This window comes from Serinus canaria, chromosome 1 (genome assembly GCF_022539315.1).
Source record: "Serinus canaria isolate serCan28SL12 chromosome 1, serCan2020, whole genome shotgun sequence".
Lineage (NCBI taxonomy): Eukaryota > Metazoa > Chordata > Aves > Passeriformes > Fringillidae > Serinus > Serinus canaria.
This window is the reverse complement of record NC_066313.1, coordinates 18,838,281-18,864,750: the sequence shown is the minus strand read 5'-3', so window position 1 is coordinate 18,864,750 and position 26,470 is coordinate 18,838,281. Positions and strand designations below refer to the sequence as shown.

The following is a 26,470-nucleotide window of genomic DNA, read 5'->3' as shown; positions in this document are numbered from 1 at the left end:
ATTTGTTCTTAGATTTTCTCTTTACAGGGTTCATTACATTGTCACTGGAGTGCTGTGAGGGAAAAGAAGCAAAAATAAAACCCAACCAAAAAAAAAAAAAAAAGCCTCCAAAACATTCTAATCTTTCCTGGGTGAATTTCTGCTATTCCTTTTATTGCAACTCAAAGGAATGGATATAATCCTGTACTTACCTGTAGGGAGTGGAGCCAGATTTAACAATTCATGTTGGATATTTGTCCTATTAACAACATAAGAATAGGTAGCAGAAGTGCTATGTTTTGTTCCTCCTTGCTCTAATATATTTTGTTTAGATAATCCATCACAAGGGAGATAGGATACTTCTACCAGGTTTTTGTACTGAAAAGAATGTGAGGTGAGGAACACAGATACCATCTAGCTGGACATGCCATCTGTGGTATCAACGTGTTATCCACAGAGGCAGATTAATTGCTACCAGATTTATGTGACGATCTGGAGCACAGAATGGTTTCTTTCCTTTCTTTCCTCTTATTTTTGTCTACAAATTTGTTAAAGATTACATAAAACTGTCTTTTTCCCCCCCTTCCAATTAAACATCGACATAAATAATATTTTGTTCTAATGGCCCTTAGAAAAAAAAACCCATTAAGAGACTGATGAATGTTAAATTAGCATTAAAAATGCTTCCACCTGTGTGAGTATTTAATACAGGATTAATTATCTGAAAAAGATTCCTTAAACTGCAATTAATTAGTGCACAACTAATTGCTTTGTAAGATATCAGCTTCATACTTCAGAAGGGAAACAGTACATTGTAAAACAAGAAAGCCCACAGCACAGTATTTTCAAAATAAAACTAATGCCTTAGTTAATGAAGGTTTAGCACCCTGAGCCACCTTTTTAGGAGACTGCAAATCTACCATAGCATTGTACTGCTCCTATGCTTACTAATTTAAAAGATAATGCTTACCTGGTTCTGTTGCTTCCAGGAATACTCTCCTCTCCTTTATCCAACAGGAAATCAAGTTACGTTGGCAGAAATTGGATACTCTTTTTTTGAGCCTGGCAGCATGAACCTGTCTTTAGAGTTGCTGTTAATCTCAAATCCCTCCAGTCTTTTTTTTTCACCTTCTTTCTTACAAACAGGAAATGTGGTTCAGCTTTTACAAGCAAACACACATTCTCCTTCAGTGTTTGCCTCCAAGAGAGAATTAAAGTATTAATGTGTACTTTTGTATTTACTGTCTACCTGTCTTGTCTCAGAAGAACATGTACAGGACAATTAGTTTCATTTATGTGATACAAACCTACTTTTGTAATATTCATATTCAAGTTCTAAGTCTTCTTGGGCTTAATGTTATATTGAATTCAACAAAAGTATTTAGATACTTCTCAAAGTAAATTATGGAACTATTTTACCTAGGAGTGCTATGTGACTCTTCCTCTCTTGTAGTTTCTAAACCAAGGCAGAAAATCATTGCTGAGAGCTTACAGTTTAGCAACAATAGGATTCAGAGGCATGATGAAGGAATTATAACACTGCCAGCTCTTGAAAGTCAGGTTAGAATAATATAAGGTCATTCCTCCATTCTTTAGAGTTTATGAATCTGGGGCCACAGTCCAGTACAGTTGTAGAAAGAAAGGATAAACCAGTATGTGGCTTACTGTGTATATTTGTCTTTAGAATTTAATGAAACATGTCTGTGTTTAGGTAGAGAAGCCATTTTATTCTCAGAATCAGAGTAGCTTCTTCCAAAGGAAGTTTGCACGCTGAGCACTGTCATAGAAACCTTCTGTTAGCTTCTGATGTTTTAGGTGTAGTTTGGCTTTTGGGGTTTTTCTTCAGAGCAAACAGTTTTATTTTCTACAAAGAATGATGTAGAAGTGGGATGGGGTTCTTATGAAAAGAATGTGAATCACATGATTGTGTTTGTCTTTTTGGAATACATAAACTGAAATAGCCCTCAGTGTAGTCTAAGGAGCAATGTGCTCTTTCTCTAATGTGAGAAAATGTCCTCTGCAATCTGTGTTTACTTTGGATTATTATTTCTGTATTAACTGCCTTGGATTCAATGCTTAAGAAATAATTTACTGGATTAGCATCTTATTTGAACATGAAGGAACAGATTAGTCTTGATTAATTTAATATATCCCATTCAAGTCTAAGGGTTGTATAGACTCTTAACTGCTCAGAGCTTTATCATAATGAAGTGAATAGAGCAGGAGGAATTAAGCTGAAAATATTCAGAATGGTGGCAATTCTTATCAAAGGAAACTGAACTGAGAGAGGAAATGGAGAGGGTGGAAGATGTACGTTGTGAAAACAAAGACAGTTGCTTCGTTTCTCAGCTAGGAGCATGTGGAGTAAATCTGAGATCTGCAGAAGATTCCAAATAAAATGCTTATCAGCCTGACCAAGAAGGTTACAAGAAATAAACTCTTTGGAGATAATTAGGAGCATAATGGAAAGGTGAACACTGAGAAGGCAGCAGGGGATTTCTGCGTCTGTAGTCCTGCTGGTGTGTTAATAAATCTGCTCTCCAAGAGCAAATCATTCCTGTACTGTATCAGCTTCGAATGGCTGCAAAAGCAAAGTCTATTGGAATAATGTGAACTTGGTATGCTATTTTGGGCAACCTGCAAGAGACAGAAGGCTCTGTTAGATAGCAAGAAAATATTCGCTTCAGGCAGTAAAATCCATTGGGAATATGAGGTTTCTTTTTTTTCCCCCTTTCCTTTGTATCAGTGCTACGTTTAAAAAAATTAAGAGAGCCAGTAGTCTGGGTAAAGTGCTATTATTCAGGACAATAGAGACAAGGACAAATCATGACTAAATTTAGAAAGAGAGGACATAAGGCAATGCTACTTCATCCCCATCAATTGCATACAAAGGCATTACCTCCTCTGTTTTAAGTCCCCAAGCTATAAATTCCTGGGTGCATATCCCAGCAAAGTGTCTCTGCCTGCTTAATTACTTATGTGATCTTTGGTAAACATATGATGCTGGTATCTCGAGAAGAGAGTCTGTCTCAAGTGGACATCTGCCTTGGCTGGGAATAGCTCTTGCTACTGAAGTTCTTGGAGAAGGTAAACAGACCACAGTTAAATATTGATGTGCACAGATGTACATAAAGGAGTGAGTCTGTGCTGAAATGGAATCAAACAAACAGTACAAAAGTACATCTTGTGGTGTTTGTGAGTTGCCAGCAAGTTGTGCTTTTCTAAAACTGCAGAATGCATGTTTATTCTGGCTTTCTGAAGGTGAAATAAGTTGCACAACTGACAACACCATCAGGCCTCAAATGCCTACTTTATCTATTACTACTCAAATTGCAACCTTTCTTTGAAAAATCGTATTATTTTCTATGCTAAGTGCTAAGTGTAGTGGAAATTCCCTTGCAAAGAATGTAAGAGACACTCTTTGTAGTAGCAGTCTTGAAAAGAATAGGTATTCCTCCAAGATGTAAGTAATATTTCTGTTTGAAATGGAAATCTATTTTTAATAATAAAATTTCAGAATTTTCTGGGCAAAGTACAGCAGAAATGTTTTTAATTGGGTTTATGCTGAAGTGCAGTCTGCTCTGGTTCTAGTCTCACAAACATATTGGAGAAATAGAACTGTTCTTTTAAGCTGAGCATGTGACTCTACTTTGATGTTGAGTGCAGACCTGGTTCTCCTTGTGCTGTGAGCACAAATGAGCAACAGTGCTACAGGAGAGATGTTGGTTTAAAATAGCTGCCAGAAAGAGTCAGGCTTTCAAGTGCGCTTCAAATGCTGCAGAGAGCTCTTCTATCTCTCGCCATGAATTTTGTACTTAATGATAAAATTAAAAAAACTAATCAGGGTCCTTTGTGCATTGTAGACAAGCCTGTCTTTAATCAACGCTTTATTTAAAACCAGTGTTAAAGCAAAATGCTATCTCATTAACTGCCCCTGAAATTGTGGCTCCTATTAAAAGCAGTATCATGGGTTTCCTGTGGGGAAACCACTGGGTGTTTTTTTCTGAATGTTACAAAACCTTATTATCAAGGACTATAAAGAGAAAATTTCTTATCTTGATAACTCTGCACTGAAAAATTTCCATTGAAATCTAACACTGCATACTTGAGCAGCTTTGGGTGGGGTTTTCTGTGCTGCACGTTTTGAGATAGCAGAGCAGTCCCTGTGTACTTAGGAAAGAGAAAGTAGACAGATGCCACTTCATTCAAAGCCTGCAGAGATAAAGTGTGGCTTTTCCCTTGACTTTGCTAGATTTTATTTTCTGTTCAGATAGACACTGTATCCTGAGAGAGCTGTAATCTCTAGTGATTTTACTTTCAATAGCTTCAAGAAGAATGAATTTCCTATTAAAGTGCTATCATCAATTCACCTGGTTTTAGGGGTTTTTTTAGTTCCCTCTTGACACACTTATACAAGTGTGGGCAAATACTTTCTCCTGGGCAGCCAAAGGCCTGGCCCTGCAACTATTTCTCATGTGAGACATCCTTGTGAAGCCAGCAGGCTCTACTCTATGCTTGGTAGCATGCTTACAACTGTATCAACTTTGACCAAGGTGCAAAAAGAATTTGTGAGCAAGACAGCAACTCTAGAACACTGAGCTTGTTCTTTTAAGAGTTCCTTGTGACTACCACGGGCATGTTCATGTGGCTCTGCTGGACCCAGTGTAGAAAACTCAGACTGTCCATGTGGCCTGAAGCTTTGTGGAGAATCACCCTGAACAGTCTAAGTCTCTTGCTATGGCCTGAGCTGAGAAATGGACTCCTCATGTGTCCTCATTGCTGAAGTGATAAAGCTGACTCCTGCTCTGCAGTGTGTCCTTAACCACCTTAGCCTTCATAGTGGACTTTCTCATCATGGTTAAGAGAATGTCAGAAGCTTGTCCTCTTTTTCCAATGGGTTAAACTTATTCTACCTTGAATGAAGCGGTCCCAGCCACAATTCTGAATGAAAATAGCCCTTACTTTGGGCGAAACAACTCCTGTGCTCTACTGAGTGACTGGTGTTACAGGGAATGAGTTCTTGTAACTCAATGCCTTCTGTGCATTTGAATACTGTCTCTTCCACCACTTTTTGGAGCCTGTAATATCACAGCATGGTTCATGTTGACCTGTTCCTCTGGGCACAAGAAAAACTCTGATCTCTTTAAAATATGATGGTGACCTAGCCTAGGCTGTTTTGTTGAGGGTTCTTGTTAGAAGTCAGACTCTGGTGTTTCTGTGAATGCTCCACCTCACTTTACCATGGCATTGCAGGTGAAAGCATTTGAACTACATTTCTCTGAAATCTCTTCTGAAATACTTCCTGAATTTTTTCCAGAGGGACACTATTTCCCTCATGACACAGTTGCTAGGGGGCAGTAGGAGAACCACTGAAGTGGAAGTGCGGGTCATGCACATGTCTGACAAGTCAGAAACAGTGACAAGGAAATGAAAAAATGTATGAGCCTGCCTCAGCTTAATCTGTGATCGCAGATATTTACCGGTAAGCCAAGGCATCTCTGCAGTGCAGCTTAATGACTGCTTAGATTTAATTAATGTGTGTGTAGGTTAAGAGAAAGATTTGAAATAAAAACTGTGAAGCTAAACTAAGTCTTAAAAAGTGGTCAGTAATGCATTGGAGTAATGAATTTGAAGTGAATCACCTAACTACTGAACCTTTCAGCTTAACAGTGTTGTAGCCGCATCTCTATTTAAAGAAGTTTCTGGTAAGCAGATCAAAGTGCTCTTCTTGCCACATTCTAGGCTGTTAAAACATTGTTTTCTTACTACTTCCTGTTGAGCAGCACATTTGGGCACAGCAAAGCTTGTGCTGCTTCTCTTGTAGTTTAAACTGTCAGACGCCTGTTAGCATTCACAGAAAAAAAGAACACAAGTGCATGGAAAATGGTTGTCTTGTCCCACAAAATGTGGAAAGCCTATGAAGTGACTGTCCTACATTGGCATGTACATTTTGGCGTTTCTCAGAGGCCAAAGTAGGTACTGTTCCAGGAATTTTCTTGGAGCGTGAGAGTCTTTGACTAAAGTGTCTGTGTGAAGGAGGCAGGGCATAGGCAGAACTGTCTCTGTGTGAGAGATGAAAAATGCAGTCATGGACTCTTTTAGGTATTGTGGGTGACCTTACTCTGTCATGTACAAATACTACAGCTGCAAAGGGAGGACTTTGGTTTGGAACTAGATTATCTTTAATGTTCCTTCCAAACCAAACCATTCCATGATTCTATGACAAATTTTTTCAAGAGAATTTTCCCAAGAGAAATGTCATAGCTCATTTCACTAAACTTATGGGTTAACAAGACCTTATTCTTTCAAAACTCTGGCATTGCCAATACACTGATAGGCTCTAAACAAGCTCTGTTGTGGCTACCTTGAACTAACAAAATAATCACATGAGTCCAATTTTTGTTTTGTTTATAATCTAGGCTACTAAAATTTTTTATTCATGTTCTGTCCTTCGTAACTCTTATTTTGAGTTTGGTTAAGAAAGGTGTTTTTCTCTTTTATGAAATGTGCTCCTTAGGAGTATTTTCTGTCTTCTTTATTGTGTGTGTGCAGCTCCCACTTCCATAGTTGATGACTAGGAAAGAGTTGCTCTGTCTGCTGTTATTGGTGCCAACAAATTCATGCTGGATTCCTTAGTCAGTGTTTTATTTGTAGCACTATATTTGCATGAGTGGATTGTCTCTTTTTATAATCTAAAGAACAAAATTACTTAATATTTAAAGGTGATAGCCAATTGTGTGATTTGCTATTTAGAGATTTCTGTTCAGATACTGAGGTAACTGATGCATAAAATAAGATGTAGGTCCTTCTACATCACCACTGACGTACACGTGTGTGTAGGTTCAGTTGTCAGGTATGGCCAGGGAGAGCAAAGACATTGTGGCTGAGATGGGAGTTGAATGACTTCAAAGCAGCCAGCAGTGCTGTCCCTCTATGTCAGCTCTACAGAAATAGATGGCATTTCCATCTTGAAAACAGGCTGTCATTTATCAGAAAGTGTGCTGTAGCTGTGTAGTTCATAGAATACTCCTTAGGTCAAGCTCTGCAGCTGTTGAAAAGGAAGGTTCTTCTCTGTGGAGCTCAGGATGGCAATCCTTTCAAGCAGAGGAGGCAGGTAGATCAAGCCATTTTCCAACCTTTCCTACACCTCCCTAATAAAGAGGTAGCATGGTTTTAATTACTATAGGGGGATAGAGAGGAAAAGAGTGCTGGATAAAATGCTGCACCCACACCTCAGTGAGGGAACAAAAAAAGTACCAGCATGCCTGAAGCTTGAAAGCAAAGGGAAACAAACAAGAGATTAGCGTTAGTATTTGATCTTTGTGCACTGAGCTTTATTTTCTTCTCAGTACATAAATAAATGCATGCTTAAAACTCTTCATCTTTGCTGTGACTCAAGCATCTTGGATAAAGCATTGGTTTCAAATTTTGCTCTGCCCTTTACTTAAAGTGAAAAATTTTTAGGAGTTAGAGCACCATACTAAAATTGAGAGAAGAGTGTAAATAATTTTCTGTCAGTTTTGAAAACAGTTATCCATTTTAGCTGAACAGTCACAGGCTGGGCTTTTCAGCTACTTGGGAAAAAATAAAAGTGGTAAAGGCTGACTATTCTGGTTTGCAGCTTTCTCCTGCTGAATGCTTTTATTCTGTGCTTAAAACCATGCACATCATGATTTTACGTCGTGGGACAGACAGTTCACAGAGGGTCACTGGATCACACAGAGATGTCAGGTTCTGATGTGCTTTGCACTAGTTTTCCTGGAGTTGTGCTTAGCTCAGTACCAATAGCAAAAATGTGGCACGAAAAGAAAAGCTGGAATCTTCTTCATATGTACATGACTGGTTTTCTTTTAACTATTGTAAACTTCCAGAGTACATAAAAAATTTGCACTAATAAAACTGTTGAAGAAACATGCAATTTTGACATCAAAACCCAGAATTTCTTTCTCCATAACTGGAGGCTAAGGGGATTCTTTTAAAGAAACTGTAGATAGCTTCTCTTTTTTTTAATTGGGAGGAAAAAGCTCTGAGACCTCACTAAGTTTTCTCTGTCACTGGTTAAATGTGCAATTGGGTGCATGATTCTTAGGCTAATGCTGTGACTTGAAGCTAATTATTTTCCCTGCTACTATATAATGGAGTTCTGTATTTTAATGTGCCTGCTTATTTTAGGCAATGAAATCCAGAGACAAGCCATACCAAAAAGAATCTGTACTGAGGTGCTTTTAAAACCCGGGTATTATTACAGGACTGTCTGTCTTTGAAACCTATCAAAATCCTTCTTAAAGGGAAACCAATAAATACGGTGCACCATACAGAGCATGAACATTCACCCAGCCTTGAATTAGAATGCACACCTCACCCAGTAGCAACTCTGTGAGGTTGTTCACAGCCATGATGGAAGGGTAGTCCCCAGTAAATGCAGATTGCCTTCTGCTGAGTGCAGGCAATTACAGTTTCCTTCACACACTGGAGTAACTTTTTTCTCTTTGCAAATTGATCTATGGTATATATGCAGAGTCTTGGCTCTGGATTTCATTTGAGCATCCCTGTATTTGCAAGATCAGGTCTCCAATGATTTGCTGAGAGTATTAATTCATGTCTAATTTAGCACTAGAGAAATCTGAAGATTTAATGCATTTATAGATAAATGTGTGCAGGTTTTCAGGAAGGGCATTGCGCTAGTGCTTCTACAATTCCTGGAGTGAAGCAGTTCCTACGCTACCTAACAGACTCCTGGTTTATAACATGACTTATTGTATCAACTCGGCAATGTTTCCCAGTGCCTGTAGAGAGCCTGACAAAGTAATTATGAAATACTATCTGTACTTCTCACTTTGATGCTAGTGTTTTTAAAGATGTCATATAGATGATTTAAATGGTTAAATTTCAGCTTTGGAGACAAAGGAGGGAGCTGAGCACTACCAGACATCTCGCTAATGCATGGCTGGCAGTTCTTAGAGTACCATTCCTTTGTGTCTGTGCTTCTCTGCTGGGACACCTACTGCTTTGAGCATCCTGGTCCTGTGGTGGGTGAGGGACTCCCCCTAGGCTGAACAGCTGGCAGTTTGCTATGGGAAGGGTACATTTTGAGCACTGTCTTTTTTGACATGACTTGCTTCCCTAGCTGTAGAGCAGAGCTGGAGTGTCTCTCCTGCACTGATTCCCAAAGGAAAACTCTGATGACAGTGAAGCATGTGATGGGAGACAATTGGGTTGTCTGAGGTTGTCTTACCTCAGATGAAAGACTTGACAAACTTAAAAGGAAAAAGAACAGAGGCTTGGCTGCATGCATGAGCCTTTCGAGCCTGTCACTGATGTCTCCAAATACAAGGCAGAGGGGACTGCAAGCAAATCTTTTAAACTTAGAGAATGCTGACCAGGTTGTGAGGTGTCACCTGTGAAACTGGCATTTCTTAGAGCCAACTAGTTTCTTGAGTGGTCAAAGAGATCCTGTCTCACTTCAAGGTTATTTTGTACAGATTGGCCATGTCCTTCCCTTCCCTTCCCTCACCAGCAGACTGAGGATGCCAATTAATTGGCAGCTGCCTTGCTGCAGCTCAGATGAAGATGTTTGTTATCCTGGAGTGGAATCAATACCTGCCTTGCTTTTATATCCAATGCCTGTAAATTCTGGCAAGCATAATGACTTTTCCGCTAGCTTAACCCCAACTAGGATTTAATTAGAAGATTTTAAAATGGTAAATACATCCATCTGTCCTGTGCAAAGACTTTCTTATGATGATAAGCTGAGCAGCCAGAGCATCAGATCCTACCAGCAGACATCTGTGTTAATTTGGAGAGCTTGTCAAGCTCCTTTCTTTCAGGTCAGCTCTATTCTCAGCTTTGTACTCATCTTTCTGCCTTTTAGAATGCGTCCCATGCCCTCAGCAGGAACTAGAATCTTCCCAGTGCCAGTAAATTCTCATACTCTTTTGTTACCATTTCCTCTTCCCTTCTCTGTCCAAAGTGTGTCTTATCTAGAGAGGCCAGAGCATGGAGCGAAAACAAACCAATTTATATGTTCAGTAGACATCGGGTTAAGACACATAATTCAGTTACCACAGCAGGGTGTCATTTCTGAGAGTGGTGTTTAAGGTACAGAAAGGGATTTTTTGGGCTATCGGATACATGGCTTCTGTTGGGAAAAAAAAAATACTGGGGTTTGTGTTGCTTCATTAGAATAACAAATGAAAAAGCAGACTGCACTGAGTGCCAAAGCTGTATTTATCTTCATCCCATATTCAAAGCTTTCTCAAGGCAAATATTCTAACACAGAAAGAAATAATGAAAATGCAGACTGAGACAGCAAGTTCCAAAGTCTCTGTGCATGCTTTTCAGCAGCACATTTTGAAGCTGAATTCCTTTGCTCTCAGGAAATTTCTCAGGTTATGGATACTTGAGTTTAACAATGACTGTTACATCAAAGGTTGAATTGGATCATGAGTCTTACTGGAAAGAACAGCTGGGCAATACTGCAGGAAAAAGAAGGGCAAGATTCAAGATGAGGAACAGGAAAAAATAAAGAAAGATATGTGGGTGGAAAACACAGAGCAGAACTCTGCTGATTTCAATAAAGGATAGATAACATAGGCCCCATGATGTGTGCCACACTTCATTAAAGTAGCCAGAGGCATTGAGCCTCAGATGATGATGCTAAGCTCTGTGGTGGAGCTCTTGGACAGCACCCTTCTGGAAATCTTTGGAAGCCCTGCTGCAAGAGCAAAACTGGACCCTTACATAAGGACTGTGCCAGGTCAGGGGCAACAGGTAATGGAGATATCAACCTTATCCATTTATGTGAAAAAAGTCTGAGGGAGTGTTGAATCTTGCCACTACATCTTTCTTCCCCTCACCTACTCTAAAGAAATACTGTGCCTCCTGACAAGGACACAGAGCAGGCTCTAAACAAAGGCAAAAGAGAAAAACAAACAAACATAAGCCCAACAATCAAAAAAACCTCAACCAACCAAAAAAAAAAAAAAAAAAAAATCCCAGGGCCTTTTCTGGGTTTAAAAAGGGAGCAGCTGAGGAGGAGCTCATTGCTGTGGGTCGTTCAGTGCCAGAGATTTAAAGACTCAATCTCAGGCCGCTGAGGAATAACACCTCCTGGCCAGGTGTGCTATGGAATTAAGGCAGCAGTTCAGGTTACAGATACTTGGAGATTTTTTTGGGTGGGGGTGAAATTTTGACTCATGTTGTTTATTAGTTGGTTTCCCTTCTGGTGGGGAAACTCATGGACAAGTACTGCAGAGTATTGCTACCTCAGTGGTGTCAGTGCCACTTTTTGTGGTTTGTGGTCTTACTACTGTTGTTGTGGATTAGCTGCATTTTCCACAGCTCTTAATAAATTTACATCATTTTATACAACACATTGTCTTTAGAGTAATTTCTAGAGCCAGACTCAGAAGGAAGCCATGAAGAGAGAAAGCTGTTTATAGAAGTCTATAGACTTTAAAGGCAACTGAGAAACGACAGAGTTCTTTTTCAGAGTGCATCATTTAGAGCACTTTCATGCAAGTGTGCCATCTTCCTTGATTTATGTGTATGTATATTTGGAGTTATTTTCTTCCTATTATCCCAGAAATTGATTCTCTTTCGTCATGCCTCTGAGCCTATTTACAGCCCGCATGATATTCCATCATCTGCCTGAGTTACTGTGAATACAGTGGAACGAATGCCCAGATGCTCCATTTCCAGAGCATGGAAAGGGCATTTGTGCCTGCCTGTGGAGATGAGGACAGCTGGATTTGCTGCTGGATAGATCATGCATGTCTCTGTTTTGGGTACCAGAAAATGGGATAGTGTTTGTGCTGCTTTCTTAGGATGTGTCCTCCCTCATTCTGCGCTTGGAAATTTTATCTGAATATGACTGATTGCAGTGTTTATGATTCTGAGAAGCCTAATAGGAATATGTGGTGTAACAGAGGTGTGCAGGATGGTTTTCATGTGCCTCCAATGTGTTAAATTTAAATGCTGGCTGTAAACACTGTGCACCCACAAGCACTTGTGAGAGGTGGTGTCACTCTGCTGCTCAGGACAGCCATGGACACAAGCATGGTGAGACGCCTTCAGAAGCACTTACAAAAGAAGGATCACATTAGTATTTACCGAGTAGTTGCCTTCCAGAAAGGCACAGAAATCCCACATGTTCTCTGCCTCCTTTGGTTATTTACCATGACAGATAATCTTAAAGTTCCTGACTGAACCCATTGAGCACTAATATGATTATTGTCCAGCCACCTTAGAGGGAAGAAGATCTGGCAATTAAAGGAGATGAAGAAGGGTGTGTGGAAAAAGCACTTAGAGATTTCAGCCCCAAGCATAAAAGCACTGTGCTTAGAAATAACCTCTGAGAGAACGTGAAGAGCACCATCTACTGATGCAGAAGAAAATGAACGATTTGTATACAAAGCCTTTTTTTTTCCCTTTTCCTTCTCCTTAGACAAATTGTTGGTGGCTTTCTGAATGCAGACTTTAATGTGGATTTTGATTGTCACTAGCAAGATATTTTAACTATTGACTCCCCTTCCTAACGGTGCTGATAAAGAGGCTGTGTTTGTACATGGTCTGTTCTGACCCTCAGCAATCCTGGCAAAGAAGGAGCCTCGTTGGCACCCTTGATATGTATAGATATGCCAAATATATCAGCTGCCTGCCTAATCCTTATTGTCATGGCAGTTGCTTTCAGTATCAGCTTAGAAAAGCATGCTGAGCTGCCATAGATCATCTCTTCCAGTGCCAACTGCCAAAGTGGTCTCTTTCCAGTGCCAACTCCCCTCAGCTTCCTAGCTAAGAGCTGAATGATTTGTGACAACCTTACCAGACATTTTTATGTGCTCCATGCTTGGAACATTGCACAACCTGTATGCACTTGACACCATCATGGTTTGTTGTGCATGGGAGTGGATCATGAAGGTCCTCTTGCTGTCAGCTCCTAGGCAGACCGTGCTGTGTTCACCTGAGAAACCATCTTAAAATAAAAACGCATTTTTTGTTCCTCTGCATCTCAGTCAGCCTGACCTGCCCCTCTCTGCTAGGGAGGACTAACTCTATATTTAATCTTAGTCAGTGATTATATTTAATTTAGTCAGTGATGTTTCCTCATCACTGACTAGTGCTCCATCATCAGGGCCTCTTTTTCAGTGTTAGATTGGGCATAAAGTTGCATCATTCAGAATCTCAAGTTAGTTAATTTAAGTTTGCTTTAAGGGAGCTCTGACAGGAACGATTAGACCTGCAGATATCCGTGTCAGATGTTGTAATCTTTCTATCCTGTCACTGCCTGATGATGTATGAAGAGGGAGCACAGCCTTGCTTCCTTTTTTACAGAAGCACAAGGCTCTCTCTTTTGTCATACACCAGCACCACTTAGTGCTGAGATGTTCCAGAGGTCACTAATGGAAAACATGTTTCTATATGATTATATTCAATTTCTAAGTGAAGCCCTCATTTGTGAGGCTTTGTATTAACACTTAATTAATTTTTGCTCTGTCTGTGCTTTTTCTCACCCGTCTACCTCAATTTCATAGAAATTATAGCATCTTTTCCTACTGGAATAGTATATTTGCAAGTACACAGCTTATTTACTGGATTCTGGGTATAGCTCATGTCTTGGGCCACCCCTTCCCAGCCATCAGCCAGTAAGTTCTAAAATTATAGATCCAGAAATGGTTGCAATTAGAAATTTGAAGATTCTGAGCATTCTGCATCTCTACGTTTTGTAAAATCTAGTAGATATGAACAGACTTAATAAAGTCAGAATATTAACAAGGGAGACAGACTCTTGGAACTAGTTATTCTGTTTGGTGAAAAAAACACAAAAGTGATCTTCAGATCTTCCAAGCTACCAGCTTGGAGTTTGTTTTATTTTTCCATCCATTAATCAGCTGATTTAGTAGAGGGATTTTCTTCTTACCTTGTTTTCCAGAAGCTGAACAATTTGATGTGTTTAGTTTAGTGCAGATGATTACAGAGAGGGGAAAGAATCTTTTTACCTGCTTGTGTCCGTTACCTCTGAACTGAATAAAAAAAACATGTCTGGAACCATAGTAGCATCTCGTTTCCTAGGAGGGAAAGGGACAAGTAAGCCACTGAACCATTCAAGTCTTCTGAACACATTCTTCCTAATGTTAGATCAAGCTACTGCCTTACCTTGCTCCAAGATATAAACAAAAATGAGCAAAAAGAAATATGTAAGACTTTTATGCATCATAGGCTTATACCAAATGACACTTCTGGCACCTTACACATATTTAAATGTGACACTTTAAATACAGGCTTGAGATGTGTCAAAGCAAATTAGTTCTTTCATTGCCACAGAGAGCATTTGGTGGTCTCCTTCTGAACAAGAAAATGCCAGCTAATGCTTGTTTGCAAACAGTAATGCCTAAGGCAATCCGGGAGAGGGAGCACAGGACACCCGAGCAGAGCTTCTCTACAGAATAGGCAGCAGAAATTGTTGGTTGTGGCACACCAGGTTCTAAATGTTTGGACAAGAATAATATCCCGGTGTTTTGATGGCAGTTTTGCGAGTGCCAGTAATCTCCACTGTCCTCGCCAAAACCCTCCTTGGCCTGGTACCTATGTGTAGCAGAAAACAACAAAGTACAGAGGTGACAGCTGCAGAAGGACACCAAGATCTTTGGGATCAGGGCACAGGGGAAAAGGAGACTCCTCTCATGTAATGTGCCCAGCATTCATGCATCAGAGAGGGACTAGGGCCTAAGTACCTTCATCTAGCATGAAATGTGTCAAGATGAGGAAAGTACAGGCTCTTATTTCATTGTGAAGGGAAATATGTTCAAAAATACTGAATAACTTACAATGGAACAGCCCTTATCCTTTTATATTTATTTATTTACACCTGGTTTTGCTATCACATACCCTCTGTTTTTCATACAAGAGTGGGGAAGTGTGGAGATACACCAGTCTAAAATTTCTAAGTTTGTCACAGTTATCTGGCAAAACCTATCAGGAAAAAAGCATCATTTTTTGCTCTATGCTTAATTAAGGCCACTTTCTTATTTTGTTGTAAGACTTCATTGTAGATTCTTGTTCACTCAGCAAGTGAACTGAAAGAAGACTTTGTTGCTTCTTTTTTCTGCACTAAATAATTTGCTGTTAGTAACAGATTTTTCTAGTTCAGAAAATCAAATGGACAATTGGTGACAATATCCACAGCTAAAAGAATTTAATATATCACAACAAAATATATTTAGGACCAGAAACTGATCTCCAGATTGGATAGAAGGTTTTGTGATCTATATTTTTTTTTTGCAATGAGTAGTGCAGCTATTGTATCTTTGCATATTGACTAGAAAAAACTAATGATAGAGTTCAATTTTTAGAACTGTTTCATTATTTTAAAAAATGTGTGTAGGTAAAAAAAAGGCACATTTTTGTCAGGCTTTTTTACTTTGTATCTCTTTCTTCAGGTCTGAAGCTCAGGCAGATCTTGCAGCAAAGATGATGTTTCAGGAACAGCAGTGTGAAATAATTTATTTCATGATACTTCTCTTCTGTAAAATTCAAGGGTTTGGTCTTAAACTACAAGGAAAGATTTTTACCTGTAAAATTTAACACTCCAACAAAGTAAGGCTAAACAGAAATACAAAACACTTCTAGCTGTGTATTTGTCATTTGTTCCATTCCAATGGCTAGCAAAACTTAAAATTTTGTCTTAAAATTTAAACTTTTTCTAGGAATTACTTTTCTTTTGTTGTAATCTACTCCTGGGAAGTTTGGGGAACAAGTAGGATAGTGAGACCATACGTGTTGTCTTGGTTTTGATGTTGCTTGTTTGTTTAATAGTAATTCTAATGCTTGGATATTTTCCTTTGTATCTAGAGCCAAAAATGTCTAGATAAAAAGAACCCTATCTCAAGGAATTCCCAGTTGCACATGAACACATTAAGTTTGTGGAAGGCTCGTTGTGCTGTCTATTCAGGCACAAAGGTAGGAGGGAGAACAGTGGGTGCCCAGGAAGGCAAGTCAGCATCTGGAGTTAATAACTGATCTAACAGCTGATCACTGGCAGCATGGGGGACAGGTCCCCAGTGCCTGCACAGGGCTTGCATCAGCACTGGTACCTTACTTAGCCCATATAATCCACTGAGCATTCAAACCTGCCACCTCTTCCTGAGCCACTGTAGGGACACAGCCCTGACTTTTGCCTTGTGTGGGCTCTGTGGGGACAGTTTGGCCTTCCCATGGGGGCCTGAAGTGGCACAGCCCCGGTGAGCCCAGCCCAGGGCACGCTGGAAGCACGGGTGCTGCAGGGGACACAGCAGGGCTCTGCCAGAGGTGAGTCCATGGTGCCATTTGCATCTCATGTCCAGCACTAACGACCTTCACAGATGTGTGTCCCTGAGACAAAGCCATTCTCTGGTGGTGTCAAACTCCACATTAGCCAACTTACATTTATGCAATGACAATAAAAATGGCAATATGCACCTTTTTCTGTTTGAGTAGCTCATCTAGAAAGCTCACAACTGGAGATGGTAACATTCACTGTATGAGTTTTCCTCCAAAACCTCACCTTAAATGAGCTCTAAAATTGTCATTAAAATTGTTATAATGTTTCATTTTGTAATTGTGTGAGCAAGTATTTCTTGAACACCCTGAATCTCCTGATTCCGAACCAGGTTACCATATGTTTCTTCCCTTAAAAATTGTGGATATATAGTACATAGTTTTCAGAAACTAATTTTAAATGGTTGACTTTTTGTTCCCTTTGGGGTCAAAACTATTTGAAACCTTGGAGTCCTTCAAAGGACAAAGTAGCTATGACTAGTCAGACTAATGTATCACCACAGTGTAACATGTTCTTCTGAGTTTATTATCAAAACAACTTTCACTGGGTCTGCAGAGGAAAATGAGAACACTAAATGAAACAAGGACTGAAGAAACAGAAAGCAAAAGGCAAGAAAGGTTTTTTCATCACTGTTGAAATGAGACGTGAAGAGATGTAGGGAGAAAGAACTGTGGTGAATTCATAAGGAAAGGAAGGTCAGTGGAGGAAGAAAGGGAAAATTTTCTGTTGATGCTTTAGATAGGTTGAATCCTGATCCTCAGGGGCTGGAACATTTCCATCCCTTACTGCAGCAAGCATGTAGGGTAGGTGGTTAGTACCTATGAGACGTGAAGTGACTTGCTGAAGACTTCAGTCAGCTGGTGTCTGCTGCCTCTCCACTGCTCAAGATGCTGCCCACCTCTGCATGCCAATAAACCTCAACAAGCCTGGGGGTCCCCTAATGGAAAATGCCTTTATGGGGACATAAAGTTAAGTGCATAGCATTTACCTCCTAGAGAAAAGCTCTGGGACTCTCTGTGGACAAGAACTGGCAAATCAGAGGAATTAGAGAGTGGTTTAGAAGATGAATGACAAAGGTATGACAAAAGGTTATTGACCTTTCATGATATGCAGCCCTTGTTAGCAGCACTGCTACACAGTGAATTATCCTTTCTTAGGTCACTTGCCTGACTGGCTGACAAGCCTGTTTGAACCTTTGCAATTCAATCCAATACAATTCACTAAACCCTCTTTAAATGTTAATTCTGTCCCCAACTCCTATCCCCTATTTCAGTTACATAAGAAATAAGTGAAGCTAAAGCCTATATTTAATTTTCATGCACAAATTAAAGGCTAGATGGCTATACTGTGCAGACTTCTTGTAGTAGTAGGTGAGCTGTCCTTTTGATAGTGAAAGCAGTGTGTGGCTGAAGATGTGGTGTCCTGGAAACACCACAGACACCCGAGTGTCTTTGCAGCAAGGTTCCAGGTTCCATATTAATATCTCTCAGCCAGTGTCCTGGATGTTGGTGTTTCTCCTTTTAATTTCTGAGTAATTTAGGTCAAGAATAGTGAGATAGTGAGAAATCAGCTCCCTTCTGAAGGTCAGGAAGAAAGTAAATCCAGATCAAACTCATTTAGCAGCAGCTACACAAAAGATGTTGGATTTTGCTTGGTGGGTTCATAAACTAACTGCTGGAGCAAATACCAGCAACAATATACAGAGGAGGGTTATAATGGCAATTCTAGGCTAAAAAATAGATCTAATTCACAAGTCCTTCACTACTGGGATTCTGAGAACAAGCAAATCCTGCTTCATCCTTCACCCACACTTTTATTTTCAATGTTTGTAATGAGGGAGTAAACTGGCTTGTGGTAAAGAGAGGAAGCTCTAGGAGGTCTGGTGACAGAATACCCCAAATGGCTAGAGGAGGGTACAGCAGAGCAAACAATTTGCCCCTGCAGTGAGCTATTTTGAATTCAGGATGGTGGGATGTGATATCCTGAAATACTAAATATTGAATTCAGGGCAGGTGGTATATATTAGGAAGAACTCAGACATTATGATATCTCATCATGTGGTCAGTACTGGTAACACAGGACAAATATTCTTAAAATAGTTCTGTATGATCTCTGTAGCTACATTCCAGCCCTGCTCTTCTTGGCTCTAGCACTTGCCTCATTACTGTGCTGCTGTAAGAGGGAGCACAAAGAAAAAACTTGCTTTTGTTGCTAAGTGAACCTGAAATGCTGCTGCATTTGGAGAACCCTTGGGCTTGCTGCTAGAGTTTGTCTGAAGCCCATGGATACATACAAATGGGATGGGGGGATGCATAAAAATCCCATGAATACTACAAACTCAGCTAAATCCTAGAGTCTGCACAAATCCATTCCTCAAGTAGTGATAAAGTTTGGAAATTCTCTGACAGAAGGAAATGGTGGGTTTATCTACTCTGCTCCCTTTTTCCTTTACAAGAAATAGCTGTCTTGTAAGTGGGAATATAAGTAGGTAACACAACCAATTTCCTCCTGTGTCTTCTTTTATTCCTCTTCATGCAAGGCTCTCCAAAGAACAATTGAAAACCTGGATTACTACTCAGTATGCAAAAATCCTAATTTTTTTTAACATCTAGTTTTTGGAAGCTACTTCATCACACAAGTAGCTTAAAAACCTACCTTAAAACAGAAATTAGCTCACAAGCCAGACAGGTATGTCTGTAGTTTTGGGGTTTCTTTTTTCCTCACTTCTGGCAAAACTACTGCAAATTGGAGAATGCCATATATTGAAAAGGACTGTGAAAAATATTTGGTTTTGATGATCATCTGTCTCCAAAATGAAAAAGTCCCATTTCAATATTCTTGCCTACATTTTCAATTTTGGTGCAAAATAATTTTACTTCAAAGTTTTTGTATGCTATGGTCTAAAGGTTATTAATGCTTTGTGGAAGCTTCCTTGGACTGAAAAGCAACATTAATATTTTCTTAATATTTACTTACATTTTTGTGGCACTTGGGTTTTGTGAAAATCTTCCTGTCCTAAATTGTAGAATTATGGAGTCATTTGGGTTTGAAGGAGTTTGGTTTAAAGGTCACCTAATCCAACCCCCTTGCAGTAATCAGGGACATCTTCAACCAGATCAGATTGCTCAGAGCCTCGTCCCACCTGACTGCAGGCACTTACAGGGATGGGGCACCTACCACCTCTCTGGGCTGCCTGCTCCAGTGTTTTACACACACAAAACTGAGTGTAGTGAAATGTAGTTCTTTCTTTCCAGCAGAGCAGAGCTTTCTTTCCAGCAGTTTGTTCATGCCAGCAACACAAGGTTGTTTTACCTAGAGATCCATAGGAACTGTCTCTTGTTCTATTAGCTGTTTTCCTGCTAGATGCTGTGACTATGTGGAGGCTATCATGGCTCCTGGTCAAGTGGCTGAGGACATCCAAGAGCAAACCTGCTTGAAAAACAGTCATGTGGAGTATAGTCTGTGACAGGACTCCACCGAGGTCAGGTAAATATGCAAATTCTTGTCTGCTTTTGCAGATGCTGGCTGATATAAAACTAACAGGAATTACAGGAACTGCTAGCCATTTCTGGTGCTAGAGAAAACCTACACAATATCCTAGCAGAAGGGGGAAGGAAAAGTAGTGATTTGTGGTGTTCAGTAATTCCTGCATACCAATGGTGTCATGGTTTAACCACAGCTGGTAGCCAAGTACCACACAGTCTGAGAGGAAGGTTGAGGTTGGTCCATGATCACTGAGCAGCTCTCTTGGGTTTTTAGCTGTCTCTAAGAGCACTGATACTTTCGTAGAGGTAAGTAAATATTGTTTAAAGTCCAATGAAAAAACCCAGCATCTAATCTACAGTGTTAAAGAATGAAGGCATACTGAAAGCCAGCAGCCAAGTAGTACCTGCCATGAATGGCAAGTCTGAAAAATGCACTGCTGTGAGAAGTGCCCACTGGGTCAGCTGGGCAGTCAGTACAGCATGCAAACAATATTTGCTTGAGTGCTCATCTTAGGATTTCATTATTTTGATTGGAAAGAAGAATTATTGGTAGCTTGTTAAGATAATTTGTATTAAAGAACTTACAGGGAAAGACAATTTACTTTTTCTTCAGGCCAAAGAATAAAACCCATGAAATATACAAAAAACTTCTAAGGAACTTCTAATCAACTTTTGAAATAAAGTTAATCCCTTTACATTCATAAGACTTGGGATTTGCTTTTGTTTCAGGCAACTAAAATATTCTGCTGGCTCTGAGACTGGCTTGCAAGTTGCTACATGAAATTAAATTTTAAAGCTCTCAAGAAAAAAAAAACAAGCAAGGCTTATGCTACTTGCATGCTGTGCTAAGCCAGTAAGTTTTTTAAAGAAAATGCACTGCGTCTTTAACTTTTCTGGCAAGCTACGGGAACAATAGGAGGAGACAATAATAAAGTTTTTTAGTTTAGGGTCATTCATCTTTCTCTCTTGGTACTCAGTCTTCTAAATTCATATCCGTATATAATAAAGAATCATTTTGTAAATGTCATCTGGCAGATTATTTCCTTTGAAGCTGGAAAGAACATTAAGGAAATCTGCAGGTATTTCATGCATTACTTTATAGCTGTATTGGTAAGTGTACATATTAAAAGACTGGAGTTAGATTTTCTTGTAATTAAGTTATTAGGTGTACATTTTAGGCAAGGATGTTAAAGTTCCTGGGAAGCCAGAAAGACTAATGCTCTCTCAAAAACTAGATGCATACATAAGTAACTAGCAGTATTACATTGCTTGCCAAACATTGCTACAAAAACATGAAAATAGGAACAAAGGACAAATCTTTTATATATTCTAAACATTGCACAAACTACCCATTTAACTACTTTGTACTTAGTGTTCTGGACTAATGTATCTTTGAATATATGCTTACGTGTATGTGTGTATATGTTCTCACTGTCAGGCTCCCAGAATAATTCAGCAGTTTACAGGCATAATTGCTATAATATTTATGTAAGATATTGTCATGGTTACAATTTATTGCTTTTTCTGCCCAGTAGGCTTCTTTCTTTGAGGGCAGAAAGGATCCTAGAGGAGGGACTTCATTTATCCATCAATGCAAAGTGCCAGACACAGAGTAGGTAGGACTAAAAATGAAGTGGTAACAGGTAAGTTCTTTGTCTTCTGGCCTAATACTAAATAAAGGTTTGGGCCTCATGTAGATCATAGGCAATATCTATTAATCTATTTTCAAGTGATTTTCTTTTAGGAAAACACTAAGCTGAAGTACCTTTTACTTACCTTTGTCTTCTTCAGCAGCATAGCTACCTAACCTATAAATGGTACCTCTTATTCCCCTCATGTTTAAACATTTCCTAAAATTTCAATACACTAATTTGCAAACCTGTTCATCTGAGTAGTTGTTCCCTCACCAGCACTTAGAATGCAAATGCTGTGAAATAGTGTTGCATTAGAAAGTGCTAATTAGCTAAACGTGAAGCACAGAAATGGAGAGTGTAGGTAGGTTATGTCCATCAACCTACTAGATATTTTCCTAATAACTTTCTCATTAATTTAGAAATACATTTTCTTGTCTCTCATGGCTGTTTAAATGAGTCCTACAGTAGTTAAACAATATGAAAAGACTGAATGCTTTGCAGATCTCTAAATGGCCACTTGAAGTTATTTAAATCTTACAGCTGCTTTTCTTAGATAATATCTTCTGATAAACTAAGCCTTTTGAAAGCTCATCTTTCTTCCTTTTGAATATAAAAGGAGATCAAAACAGAGTATTTCATGGGAACACAGTAAAATCTTAAAATATGGAAAATTCATGCCTCCCATGAATAAACCAGAGACTGCAACAGGCTGAGAGGGAAGGGGGTTGAGTTTTGTAGTTTCTGGTAAGACCCTTGCTGCTTCAGTGGCAGGAAGGAAAGGCTGATTCAGAACCATTCTGCTTAGCCTCACACCAAAAGGGAATTTGTTCCCTTATTTCCAGAATCAGCAATCAATAGAATACATTCCCACTTGGATATTTTAGGATTTGAGATGAGTTTAGAACTTTCCAACCATTTTTCTAAACGGTCTTGAAATACTGTTTCACATCTTAGTCGAATATCAGAATAACCGAAGAAACTTGAGCCACAGAAACTTGAGACAATGTATTGTTACCAGCTTAGGGTTGTGTGGTTTATAAGGATAAACTGCGAGTACTTTCTTCCAGTTTCCCTGTTTTCAGATTAAAGAAACACTGCAGAGCAGCTTTGTCACACTGAAGTTTCAAAACCAAACTTTAATAGTGTACTTGCTTTGCATTTGGGTAACAAGGCCAAAGTGAGAAGACAGCATGATGTCCTGCAATAGCATTGCTGGGGTGTCTCTTTTTCAGATTATCAGAATTTTGGCAAAGCAGCAGGACAGGAAATGTGACAAATACAGAAAAAAAGAAGGAACCTGTAGGAAGAATCGCAGCAATGATGAGTTTGAGATAATTAATCAAATCTGGCATTGCTGGCAACTGGTCACCTCTGTGCATCAAATAAAATTTTCCTTGATTTACACCTGGGAGATACATTTAAGAGGTATTTAAAAACATATTTTAGAGGGGAGAAAAAACAATCCATAGTTACGCAGTTACATTTGACTTACTTTCTTTAGCTTAACAAATGGTCTACCAGCTGAACTCAGGTTTTTCAAGAGGGTTCAGAAATACTTTGTTGGCAACTCTTTACTTTATTCCAACCTTTATGTTTCAGATAATGTTGGAACAAAGTAGGAAACATGCATTTTGTCATGACTCAGAGCAGCTGTTGCAGGTGTTGTGCCTTGGAATTTGTGGGATCTTGCACTGATTATGGCATGCAAAAATAATTGCAAGTTACATATGTCCATAAGCAAAAACCCATTGCTCAGATTTAATTGGGTAGGATTACAAGTGGAAAATGGCCTTCATTAGCATAATGTTATTTTCAGGATACTGGTAAGGATTAGGAGTTTCTCCAGAGAACTTGCAGACCACACTCATCAACAGGAAGCAACAGCAACTTTCACTTCAAGAAAAACTGATTTACATAACTAGCCTTGAGTCACAATACAGGTTTTATAAATTACTTTGCCAATCTAAAAGATGCTTGCTATTCATATTATGAAGCCCCTGTGAGTACCGATCCATTTCTCTAAATAGAGAGACCATGAAAACATCAGTAACTCTGGCATAAAACTGATGTATTGTGTAATAATGTTTCACATAGAATCTGGTGCTTCATTTATCATCAAAGTCTGTAGCTACCTGGTACAGGTTACAAAAGAAATCCTGAATGCTTCAGTCACATCACAGATTTTAATAAAAGGGCATAATAGTGAGGTTGAGCGAGATGAATTTGGGATATAATGACTCCTACAAGCCAAATACTCATGAAGATTAGTGGAGGTTGATTGATGGAAATCTGTGCTTTAGAATTGTGCTGAACATCTTCCTACCTATAGCAAACTGACCAATCTGCTGTGGAAGAAGTAAATAGATACAAGGCAGGTTTCTTACCTGTCTACTTGCACAATTCAAGCTCACTTTAGCAGTGACATATTACGAGTTGCTGGTTTTGAACATTTGGTAGGGAAGGTGAAATGGCAGAGAGAGCAGGATAGGAAAGAAGGGTGAAAGAGACAGGATTCAGGAAAGTCTAAGGATAAATGTAAAGCTCAAATGTAAAGCAACCCATATAACTGAGAGCTGGGGTGATTTTTTTCTCTTACAGTAACCCATGTGTGAATTAACAGTGAGTGACTTAGAGGGTAAAGAGTTAAACCTTCTTGACCACAACCTGGCTCTGTAACTCCTCTTACCAAGCCCTAGAGATTTAGTTTTATTTCCTTAAGAGCTCTTGGCATGTGTCTGCAGCATGGGAAAAAGGTTGTTTCCTGCTAGCCCTGACTTGTGTCATGTGTGAGCAGTTAGATGTGACAAGAGAGACCCATGCATGGGAGGTCAAGGCTGTTTAAGTTGCTAGTCAGGGTGAAAGCCAACTGCAACCTGGCCACTTTCCTCACTTAATGTACTCTGCTTTCCATCTGAAAGCAGATGAGACGAAGTTAAAGTAAGCAGTGCCTCTTGTGAAGGCATTCTAACTGCTCTTGTCTTTTTGTATCTTTAAATATTCTGCTCCTTGATCCTTCTTCCTTGCCAAATGCTCTGCTCACGGAAGGGACAAAGGCTCCAGAGGTGTCCATTACAGCATTATGTCCTTACCTACAACAATATCTTATATCTGTCATTGTTCATGTTGAATTCAGACACAGGAACAGGAACATCAGCAAGGCTGAAATAGGATTTTTAGGTAATATATCTTAATTTCTATAGAAGACTGCGGAGACAAGTGGGCTCCTGTGCTGTATACTTCTAATTAACTACTGGGCATTCACCACTCCACTTCTTAGGAAATATTTATTTATAGAAAAAAAGGGAAGTATCTATATAAACTGCAGAATTCTAGCAAATGTATCATCAGGTTCCTTTTGAATTGCTTCTGAGATGCAATGATAAATTTTGCCTGATGTTTTATGCCACTCTCTTTGTAAGGAGAAAAGTAGTTTTCTACTTTCAAAGAATGTAGAAAAGCATGCAGTTTCATTACTTCTCTCCTGAAATCTCAGATTATAGTTAATCCTGTGCTTTTCAGATTTACAGTTTTGATTCTCACAGGACTAAAGATCTGCTACTGAAAGCTTTTCTCTCCCACCTCTCTCATCTTGATCCCACATGCTGTTTTTCAAGGTGACACACCACTCTTCAAACATAGGAGGAAGTGGGGAAGGAGGGGACGGGGGGAAATCATTCCATTTTAAATTGGTGCAAAATGAAATAAGACTTTAAAATGTTACAAAGAAAACATTTAATCTCCCAAAGTATTACAGAGCCAGCACATCCCCACCTTCTGCATCCCCCTAATCCTATTAGATAACACCAGGAATAAGCAGCTGGTACAATAAAAAAATGCCAAATAAATGATTTTGAACTGCTTAAAAGTATGAGAATAAAGTACTGGGAACGTGACAAGAATATGAGAGTATTCAGCCCCTAGTCTTGTGCATAATGGCTGTCACTCAAGTGTGTCTAGTTAAGACTTGGGGAGATATTCATTTCACTGGAGACTTTTTGATCTGGGTATCATCTTGCATGACATTTTTCATGAATTGTTTCTTTCAGTAGCTTGATGATATTTCTTTTTTTAGCTAAATGAAGAGAAGTATTTATGAGAGCTTTGCAATTTAAAAATGTTCTCAAGGAATATGAACATCTGAGTGCCTACCTTTGCTTTTCAATGTATCCTGTAACTCACTAGTCAGGAATGAGGAGGTGGTGATGTGCTGGTGCTACCTGGTGCCCCTGTTCCTTCAGATACTCCTTGCAGCAGAATGCTCTGGTAATTGCTGGGGTTTTGGCTTTTTAATCTGATGCCTCTCCATTCATGAAGTGCAAAGTATTTACATAGCTGTCACTTCTGCCTGTCACTCCATAGAGGAAACTAAGGCAGGGAAGAGAGGAATGACTTGCACTCAAGGAGACAATGTTAATGCAGAAATACAGTTTAGGTTTTAGTCCCTTGGTTTTCTCTGGTGAGGCGTTCCTGTCTCCAGCTCTGCAGCAGAGGAGGGTTACTCACTCCCTAACAAAGGAAAGTGTTGAGCCCATACAATGTTCCTTTCAGATGCAAACTGTAGAAAGCTTCCCAGGTATCTAACCCCAAGCCAGTGAACCTACACTTGTAAATCACATCTGTACTAATACAGATTTTCCAAAATTTAGTTAATTTGCGAAGTTTGACTTCTGAAAAGTCAGATGTAACTGTGGACCTCCTACATCCTTATTCCACTGTGGCAGTATGAATAAACTGTATAAAAAATTTCTTAATAGAGTCCCTTTTTAAGGTGAATTAAGGCTTTGGATGAGGTGGTTGGGTTTTTTCCACCTCACGTAGGACATATATGAATGAAGCAAAACAATTACCCACAACTACCCGTGGCTGTGACTATGCCAGATGCACAAGTTGGCACAACTGTAATGCAGACAAGAAACTGCATCTGACGTCCCAGAAGAAGCCTGTGATGTCTTTTAATCCTAAACAGAAAGGGGCACAACTTTAATATTGAGATCCAGTCCTGGTAACTTTTTGCACACTTTCTTAAAATTAGGTCAAAATGTCAGTCCCAGCTACAA

General features: G+C 39.4%; 1 protein-coding gene across 3 annotated transcripts in view; it reads right to left on the bottom strand.

Moving 5' to 3' along the window:
- Nucleotides 1–26,470, bottom strand: part of LOC103820730 (T-cell receptor-associated transmembrane adapter 1) — a 74,217-nt gene that overhangs the window by 12,628 nt on the left and 35,119 nt on the right. For all 3 annotated transcript variants that reach the window (XM_050981165.1, XM_050981167.1, XM_009095471.4), the window contains exon 3: nucleotides 950–14,045. The gene's annotated coding sequence lies outside the window, so the exon portion shown is untranslated. The remainder of the gene's footprint in view (nucleotides 1–949; nucleotides 14,046–26,470) is intronic.